This window comes from Gavialis gangeticus, unplaced genomic scaffold (genome assembly GCF_001723915.1).
Source record: "Gavialis gangeticus isolate Ggan-Ray unplaced genomic scaffold, GavGan_comp1, whole genome shotgun sequence".
Lineage (NCBI taxonomy): Eukaryota > Metazoa > Chordata > Crocodylia > Gavialidae > Gavialis > Gavialis gangeticus.
Genome location: NW_017729013.1, coordinates 2,301,137 through 2,311,406, shown reverse-complemented (window position 1 = coordinate 2,311,406; position 10,270 = coordinate 2,301,137). Strand labels below are relative to the sequence as shown.

Sequence of the window (10,270 nt, the reverse complement as noted above, 5' to 3'; positions counted from 1 at the left end):
TTGGTGGATTCAAATATGGCCACACCTGTCCTGGTGAAAAAAGGGAACCCAGTCGGTAGAGGAAGGCTGATGCTGACGTCTATACGGAGACTAAGGTCTGGTTATAAAAAAAAAAAAAAAAAAGAAGAAGAAGAGAAGTTCATTACTTTATGTGGCCAGTATCCTCTTTCCCTATTTGAATGTGTATCAGGCAACACATGAATAATTATTGATATTCGATCTGTGCTAGGTGGTGGCTGTAACTCCAGCCCACCCTTCCAAGCCTTTAGTTGGGACCTGCCAGAAAGAAACATTTTCTCTCTCTGAAACTATCCTAGCTTGAGACATTTCTGTAAAGCAGTGGTTCTCAGCCTTTTTAGACTCAAGGCACCTCTAATGAGACTTGAGGCACCCCTCAGAAAATGCCAGCTCTTAGCTTTCAATTATTTCTTGACTACAGAAAAGTGATAAAGCCATTCTTCTGTTGCAAACAACCCAGAAAGACTTCACCAAGTGTTTTTGACACTATGGATTCCTACTGGATAGCTGGTTTTATTTTGTAACTTGCACGCATGTGTTTGCAGACCTTCCAGAGCTAATATTGTGCAGCACCTGAGGGCACCCTTATAATAAGCATCTTGCACACCCCCGGGATGCCACAGCACTGTAGTAGGTGAGAATCACTGCTCTAGCGGCTTCTTGGGAAGAAACAAGGATAATTAACTGCAAAATGCAGCCCCTGCTTAGTACAACTGTAGCTAAGGCCCATGCTTTGTCTTTTAAATGGCATGTTTCTGGGATGCATGGTTTATCCATAGACATATGGGGTTTTATTCCAGTGTGTTGTGCAAGGTCTCAGGCCAGAGAACTCCAGCTGTGCTTTTCATTTAGGTATAATGTTTAAAAAATTAACAGGTTGTATGTATGTGTTTGGAGAAAAAGCATCAAAATCTGAATGACTGATACCTGGAACAGATGTCATTTAGTGTCCTGCGAAACCTTCAGCAAATATTTCTGGGGAATTTTATTGAACCAAAAATCACAGGTCCCAGATGAATTTTGGGTTTTCTCTATTAAAAAGCCTGTCACTCGCTAGTCTGTGCAGGTTTCTGGAGCTGATGATCTAAAATTAGGACAACCCATTGCACAGTTGACAGATTTAAGTTCAACTGTGTTTTCCTCTGATAGGAAGATATAATTTTAAAAATTATACCTAAGGTAATTATTAGAGCAAAAACTATTGATGCAAGTAATTAGTTCTTTTTCTGTAAATGAAGGGAGCATCCTGATACACGAAGACAAGCATTAATGGCTTAGATAAGAAACCAAATTAAGGACCAAGGCAGTGTTTTAGCCACCTTCACTATTGCCTCACCATACTATTTAATTGGAGAAATATCTGAGGTTCTTTAGTAGAATTGACCTGGTTCTTTCTTGGGAAAATATCTCATTGGCCATGAGGGATTTTTTCAAGTTGTTATTTAAATTAGATTCAGGAGCAAAATCGTTTGCACGTACAGGATTTTTATCTAAATTTTATAGGGGAACAGTGGGTTGCCCAATTAAAACATAGATCACCATAATTAACTGTTTAATCTTCTGCATACCCGAGTGCTAAAGAATTGTTCTTTGTTATTGATGACAACTTTCGGGAATCCCAGTAATCTGTATTCACGAACAGATCATTCAATATGTTGTTGATGACTACTGATGGCTATGATCCAAAGCCCAATGAGACCAATGGTCCCATTGACTTGTTGGCTTTGGATCAGATCTTTTCTTGGGCAGGAAGCAGGGCAACTAAATTCATAAAAGCTCCTGCTTAAGGCAGAATCCACAGGATTGTTGTAAGGCAGTATACTCCCACAGCCAGTTCTGTTATCAAATGTGATCATCCACCTGATGACGCTTCACCTTGAAGTAGCATATTACTTGTCAGGCTTAAGAATTTCTCTCCTGAGACCCATTGTAGGCACCATACAAGCTGTGAAAATCATCTGCAGAATGCTATTTTTACATCAAAATGTTTTTAATGATAAAGCTAACACATTTGATTATGTATACAACATCTATGAACGTAAGACTATGGTGTGAAAAAGATAATAAATCAACATAGCACGATCAGTTAAAAAATAAAATGTGTGTGGACCATGGACTCTTTCAAAACATCATCCTGAAGCCGGCAAACAAGGATTTAGCAGAATCATCTTCCAAACTGTGTGCGCTTCTCTGTGTACGTACGCACGTACCATTTTTTTCTGCCTTTGGGAAAATATTTTGAAACGGTATATGATCATACACATTTTTCAACTGTAATGCATATGCATACTACAATATATGGGAGTTAAATGTGCCATGTTCGTAGCATTTCCCGTTCTAAATGCAGTACAGAGAATACCTAATAAACAGCCAACATACATTTATAGCACATTACATTAATGATTCCCACTGTATATTCTAATGTTCTAAACTAATAAATGCTAGACTTTGATATTACTGTTGTCCATTTATTTCCAGTCCTCCGCCCCTGCGTCTCTTCCTCCCTAACACTGCTTAGCTATGATTAGAGAGACAGTTCGAGGTGAGAACTTGTCTGGATCTTTGTTGCAAAGTATTCTTATTAAGGTTCAGAGAATAATTGGCTTTTTCCTTGTGTTTCTGCACCTCTTTGTTCTAGTATCATTGAAATACAGCAACCAGCATTGCTTTCCAAGGCATTTCCGGCCCAACAGGAAAGCTCACAACGTTCCTAGCTCAATGTTGCAGGTCCAAGTGGTTTGTGTGGTTATGTCAGAATTGGGAAGGGGACCACGTTGAAAATGGATTTCCATCCTTCTGAATAAGCCATGATCAAGCATTGTGGTTGCTTCCTGAATGCATAGTGAGCTGACTCCTTTTTGGCTCTCAAGACTTTGAGCTGCTTGGTCACATCTCTTGACTTTAAGTAGAACTGTGCGTCTTGTGCGGCTCAGTATTGCTCATTGGACATTGTCTACTTCTAGTGCTCTTTCTCCATTTAAGGTGCAGAAACTCATTCCTTCTTTCTAAAACAAATAAAATAAATAAGCCACTTTCAAAACCAAGACTAGGCTAATCAGCTGTTTGGCGCAGGGCTTTGCTGTGCAGATTCCGTTGCCAGTAATAAAAGGGCTACCGCAAACAGATTAACTAGTGTTGAAATGGCATGACAGCGGCCTTCGCCACCTGTATAAATGAGGGGGAGTCTCTTTCACTCTTGTTTTGGCTGCTGCTGAAGTTTTTGCTACCATAGGAGGAGGCTTGGATAGAAATTTGTGGCCGTATGTTTTTCCTCTAGCAGAAAAGAAAAGAAAAAAGATTAGGTTTCTTAGTGTAGCCTATGAATGAGGAGTAGCTATCTAGCTAGCAGCCAAACTGTAGCAGGGTTAAGTTTTTATCTGGTCACTAGAGCATCATAATAGCTGCACTTCTACTGTATATGTGCACAACATCAGGCAGCTTGGGAACCCAATCTCACTTTAGGCCTTTAGGCACCACTGAATTATAAATGATACGTAACAATTGTATCCCCCGAGTCTTTGCATAGAAGGAGCACTTTGCACTTGATCTTCCCCCTGTTACACAGGAATCCTTTTATTTGGGATATGCCGCTCAAGCGGTGCTACGCTGTTATGAAGCTTGTGGTGGGCCACCAGTTGCAGCTGGTGAAATAGAGCATAGGCCTTTTATGGGGATCAGCCTGGACTCCTGAGGGTCACTGAGCACGTGCCAGGCAAAGGGAGATGAGCCCCATAGACTGTTCTGTAGGGAAGCATTCCCTTGCCTGGTAAGGGTGGATTTCCTTGAGGGAGTCCTGGAGGAGATGTTGTCCCTAAAACCACCCTTTTTATGGTGACGTGGGACTAACCAGGACTAACTTAAGTGATTACACAATGCTAGGTATGGAGTTTACTTATCAAAGTAACCTACGGCTCAGTTCAGTGTGCTGACTTCCTTTGCAAATATGGTGGCTTACGCTAGCAGATAAGCCAAAATGAGGGGGACTCGATTAAGTTCATAGGGTAAGGCAACCAAGCTAGATACAGGACCAGTTTTATTGCTAGACCATCCTCTCTTGTCATATGATAGTTATGCCTTATTATTCACCATGCTCTTATTTCAGAAGAGGAGGAAATTTCTCAGAAAGTAATATCACAGCATTGTTCTGGGACAGTTCCTGCACAGCTGAGATGGTTCTTACTGGTGAGAGAGATGCTGCGTATTTGTACAGGTGGTGTCTTTTTAGCTTTGGAAAGTGCCTCCCTTTAAACTTGCCCCGAGGGTGAGCAGTCGCCCAAACATTACTTGGTAGCAGTGCTCAAGCAATCGCAGAGTATTCCTTACTGTTTAAGATGCATTAGGAGGAAAGATAAGGATCTTTTTCAGTCATTTGATGTGCCACATAGAGGGTCCCGACAGCCAGAGAGGTAATGAAATCACAACCAAGCGTGTTCATGTTAAAAGATTATGCATTTGCCACTAAGGGAAGAGAACATGTTGTTTACAGGCGTGAGTACGTGCTCTCTGGGCTGATCGTGCCATGGTGCTCTCTCAGCCAATGATTTGTCCTGTCCTTTATCATCTTTGTCACTCGGCAGCACGTTGTCATAGGTAACGTATCACCTCCCTCCCCCATTTCCCCTTTCCTTTTTTTGTACCCATTTCGTGTAGAAAATTTGTATTTACTTTGGGAGTGTAATTTGTTCCTCATGGATAATATGACCCTTAGCGGAGCTGGATCATGGGTTAGTTGAAGTGATATTTTCCGCTAATGGTAGTCGTACATCATTGCTGTCAGCTCGGGTTAGGAGGCAAGCACATTACAGCTCCATTTTACCTCTGCAGGCATCTGGGATTATTTGCCATAACTGAGTATGACATGACCGCACTACAGAGTGCATTAAAATTTTACTAGCTTCTCAGGCAAGTTCCTTGGCTCCAGCCTATGCTTCAGGCAGGCGTAATGATGGATACCTCTAAGGTCCTGACTTCCTGCACCAAGGATACTCAATGTCAACGGCCCAAACAGGTTTTACTCTCCCCAGGGCTTTAGAGCATCTTCTGGCAGTTGAGTAAACAATCAAAAAATGAACCACAAGGAGGCTGGCATGGATGCCACAGAAAACTTCCCCAAGACATAAGGTGTTTCGCATGTAACATTGAATGTCATAGAACATATTTGTTTTAAAGTAATAATGCATTATTATATAGAATTTTAAAAGAGAGGCATGATGTATGTGCATGCTAGATATGATGCTTATGAAAATGGGAATATTGGCCGTGAATATGTATATATGTATATTTACACACACACACGTGCATGTATATAAAATCAGACTAATACATACATTGGATTGCATACATTTTATCTATTTATTTGTATGTGCGTACCTTGTATAGTTGTTATGCATTACATGCATATATAAAATACGTAATGTGCAGATACATCCTCATCTCTTTGCATATTGCATGGTAGTATATACATAACACATAAATGTAAGCAAGTATGTTATATGCATGTATACATGCATGTACTGACATATTATATAGGTTTGTCTGTGTTTGTATAAGCAGTTTTAAGTTTGCAGGTTTAATTTAAGTAACCAGGGTGGCTAATGTAATATCCCAGAACACTGAATAATTCACATCTCCTGAAACATGTAATATTAAGTTCACATGGAACAGTGTTTATCAAACCCTTGGGGGACATTTACTCTTTTTTTTTTTTTTTGTTTGTGCATGTCTATGATTCAGTATTATGGATAATAAAAAGTAATACTTAACATCACTGCAACCATACAGTAACCTGCCTCACATCCTTACGGATGTTGTTTTTTCCTTTTTCTTTTCTTCCTTTACCTTATATTTCCCTTTTTCTCCTTTTCCATTCCTTCCCCTTACCTCCCTTCTCAAGTTCACCACGCACCCCAGAGGTATGTGTATCCCACTTGGAGAAGCAGTGTTATCCAATATTTTAGTACCAACATGTTTATAGCTGGATTGATATTGGTACTCATATTATAGACATAGATATGTAGTATGGGAAGTTGTGTGCTGAAACACAGTGCAAGGCGGGGTGAATATGGTCTATTTTAATACTTCTTGTTTCAAACATGCTAATCTTTACCATGTTTTGTAATACTTCATATATGAAATACTTTCTATGCTCCGGGATTCATTTACTGTGGACCTTACCTGCACCTTACTTGTGATGCATTCATGTGCCTGTCTGCACTAACACACAAGCTCTCCCTCTCCCTTTAAGCCACAGCAGTCCAAATTACCTGCAATAATTTGAGCTGAAGGGGAATTTTTAAGTTTTCATGCCGGTTTAAAATGCCTGAATTCTTGGCGCTTGTTCTCTTCAATGTACATATTGACTTCATGTAAGTGCTCACAGGAGGAAGAAGGTAAGACGTTTTGTTGTTGCTGGGGTTTTTTAGACACTTCAATAGCATGCGGTAATTAAGCAGAGTATTTAAATTAGTAACAAGACAGATAAAAATGATAAAGTTTATCAGTTCTTATGCTTCACAATGCAAGTTGCTCATTGGCTGGGGTATGGAAGTGTCCTTGAAAGTCCACCCTGTATGTTAAAGAATTATGCAGTAGGCACACTATAAAGTTCTGCAACTTTCTCTAAGGTCAACCTTTGAGACTGGATGCTGGTTTAGACAGCATGACATGTTATTCTGGTATATTATGATTTATTCTAAGATGAATCCAGCAGACTTCACTTGGGCAAAACTTCTATTGAGAGAGTTCTGCCTGATTATATATTATTGGATTTGGCTGTACTATTTTAAATTGGCATTATCTTCATAATTATTGAGGGGCAACAGTATGCTCATATCCAGTACTGTACAAGAAGAGACAGTCCCAAACTGTCTTAAGATGATTCAACTACCAATAGAAACATCTGTAAGAGGAAAGATAGTTTTGCTTGCTTACATTTTAGTATCATGGCCTTTTTTTTGTATATGTAATAAAACCATTTTGGAATCATAATAGTTTAATGAAGTCACAGCAGTAAGAACCAGGATTCCCACCTATTAATTTTGTATTGTCATCTTGAAGTTAGTCCAGAAGAATATCATTGTTTTCTTTTTTGACTTCAGATTAAATAATTCAAGGTAGGAGCAGGGGAGAAAGTGATTCAGTCTTTGGACAGTAATTATCTTCAGAGATTTTTATTTAAAACGTGGTAATTATTTTAAATTAAATGCTTCCAAGAGGCATCTACTGTACACACCTTTTATGATTTAAGCTAGTGTCACTCAGTCACTTGAAATATGTAGGAATCATGGAATAAAAATGACATCCTAACTGTGTGTATATGTGTTTGTATGATAAAATTGGTTATGGATGTACCTTTATGTATTTACAGGTACGTATGTTTGCATTATGTAGTGCGTATGTACTTATATCTGTGTGTGTGGCAAGCAAAAGAAGCTTCCCAGTATAAACTGATCATTGGCTGGGATCAAGAACTATCCCCGAAAGTCCATCCCATCATGTTAAAAGATTACACAGTAGGCTCACTATAAAGTTTTGCAACTCTCTAAGGCTACTCTTTGAGACTGGATGCTGCAAATTTTGGAATTTAAGTCCATTTAGGGTCTGGAATTTATTTCTATAAAATCTATTCACTCTAAGTTGTTCAAATATACTGTGAATATTCACAGTATGTTATTGCATAGCACCTGTTTTATGTTAGAAATCATATTTTATAATCATACATGAAGCATATCTGAGACTGTTTTCACATTCCATGAAAAGAAAAAAAAAAACTTGGCCTAGAGAAATGGGAAGGTGAAACGTTTCTGTGAATATATCTGTAGGAAGGAAAAAAGCTATCAAAGTTGTAGTAATTACTGAACATTTTAAAGAGTGTTGGAGCCCCATAACACATGTAACCATCTTGGATTTCTCGCAAACATTTCCATGGAAAGCTTAAAAACAAGGAGACAGGAAATTAAATTCATGCACCAGTGAATTGAAATCGGTACTGCAAGTATTGCTTTGGCTTTCTGCATATTTCTCTCCATCTGGCTCCACACTACTAAGGGTATTGTAGATTTGGAAGTGGTAAAATACAGCTACTGTATATTTCAGATTCCAGAAATTCCCGAAGTGGGAACAAAGTTGAGAGCGGGACACATGGTTTGAGTTAGGGTTGGGCCAACAGGTACCAGCAGAATACGGGTAATTCTGAACATTCACCCATTTAATTAAACCATAGCAGGTTTGGATAATCTCCTGCAACACTTACCTAGTTGAGTTAATTCTCCTCATTTGTACCCCTCATAGACCAGTCTCCTTGATTGAGTCTTTAATTCCCCATTCTCTTGCAACTTTTTTCCTTGGGTCTATTACCTAGTTACGCGATTTCCTGTTTGTTAGTTAAAATATTTGTGTGTACATTACTCCAGTGGACAACACATGGGTTTTAACTCTGGACATCTCGTTACCCACAAAAGTGTTTTGAGAATAAATTAGCTCCACTTCTGCAAATACTCAGAAACCCTAGTAAAGCATGCTTTGAAAATGCCTAAATATTGCTAGTAGGAAAGAAAGTATTATGGGGCTAGATGTCCAGATGGTTTAACTTCACTGAAGACTCACGAAGCACTATCAAGGGCTCAGCATCCGTAAGTGGGGCCAGGTTTTTAAATACACTCAGTTCCCATTTGGGTACCAAAATAACTGGTCAGGATTTTCTGTGGAGCTGAGTATGCTGGCTGTAGGTCTTGCTATGAGAGAGCTGCCAAGTGCTGAACGCTCATAAATATTTGGGCCTTATTTTGATGCCTACCTGGGACCTGAAATGCTTTGAAAATCTGCCAACCTGTGATCGTCTCTTTCCTCATAATGCCCCTTCTTAAAGCATGCTCCTAAATTTTGAGAATTCCTGTGCTGACCTATGCTGACTCGAGACATTTAGACTATATTAAACAAGGCTGTTCATTCATAACAAAAGTATCCTAATTGGGTTACATTATTGTATTAGCTGTAGCAATCAGATTGAACCAAATCACAAAGAGATAATATCATTTTCCAGGGCATCCTTTGTAGAAACCAGTTTTGCTGGAAGATCCAATATCTAACTTAATCCAGTTGAGTTTATGGTGGCTTATTTGTCGTATCAGATTCCTTACGTTCAGGAAGCCAAGCTGCGCATAGCTGTGAGCAGGCACTGGACGCCGAATGTGTGCCATACTACAAACTTGCATAGAAACATATAGTGAGTTTTAGAGAAACCAAAGGATTAGTGGTAACATAACTGTGAGCATAGTACAGGCACGCTTCAAGGAAAGGGCTGGTTTAAGCACAGGTGGGGCATGCAGCGTTGTCAAAATGGAATTTCCCAGTGTTAGCAACTGTTCAGGTGAACAGTGAACTTTTCATTTGTTGCCCTATTTATTTAAGATCTTTAATACACTTGCTCTGGGCTATCCTTTGAGTGCAAGTTCTCAGCCAAAAGCTGTTAGAAGAAGGCCGAATGTGCCTGATCCAAAATGGCTATATTTGAACAGCTGACATTTCACAAGCAACTGTTGGTTTACTGAGGCTAGGTTTGGGGGGGTTGTCTTGTTTTTTTTTTCAATATAATTGTGAAGAAAACTAGCGATGGGGGGAGGAAATGGGTAGGAAGGGTGTCTGCTGGTTAGAGCACAGCGCTAGGAATTAGGTGTCTTTTTTGTTCCCCGGTTCAATTGTTGACTTACTGGGTGACCTTAACTGGTCCCCCAAACTCAGCGGATTTTAGTATATCTCTTAGATAATTATACAGTCTCTTTCCTGTGGTATTTAAATGCTTCACGCCACCTTAATGAGACAAGGTGGTGATATTACTCTTTCTTGTACAGAGAAATGTAGGAAGTCCACAACAAAGCAGAGAACTAAACACAAGTCTCCCACCTATGAAGCTAGTACCCTAAATGCCCAGGGCACCCCTTTTCTTGAGTTTACCCCTTGATAAAGTCAGTTGGTGACAGTTCATGTCATCTTCACAAGAACAGGGTATGTGTACTAGGGCGGTGTGAAGCTTTGGGTGGTGATTCGATTCAGAGGAGATTCGGCCTGATTCGGTGACCAAATCTCCAAATCCGAATCAAATCAGAGGACCAATTAAAAGGACCATATGAATTCAAAGCTCCCCAAATCTTCACAAAAGATAAGGAGAGCTTCAATGATATGGGCAGTCCCCAGTAGCTGGAGCAGGGGGCTGCAGCTGACTCCGAGCTGGTAAGTACTGCGGGGGGGGGGGGGG

At 39.7% G+C, this 10,270-nt stretch overlaps 1 protein-coding gene and 1 long non-coding RNA gene across 12 annotated transcripts in view; one reads left to right on the top strand and one right to left on the bottom strand.

Moving 5' to 3' along the window:
• Nucleotides 1-399, bottom strand: part of LOC109293456 — an 8,473-nt gene extending 8,074 nt beyond the window's left edge. The window contains exon 1 of the long non-coding RNA XR_002096318.1: nucleotides 26-399. This is a non-coding gene — a long non-coding RNA (uncharacterized LOC109293456). The remainder of the gene's footprint in view (nucleotides 1-25) is intronic.
• AUTS2 (autism susceptibility candidate 2) overlaps nucleotides 1-10,270 on the top strand; it is a 1,406,131-nt gene that overhangs the window by 932,626 nt on the left and 463,235 nt on the right. The window lies entirely within an intron of this gene.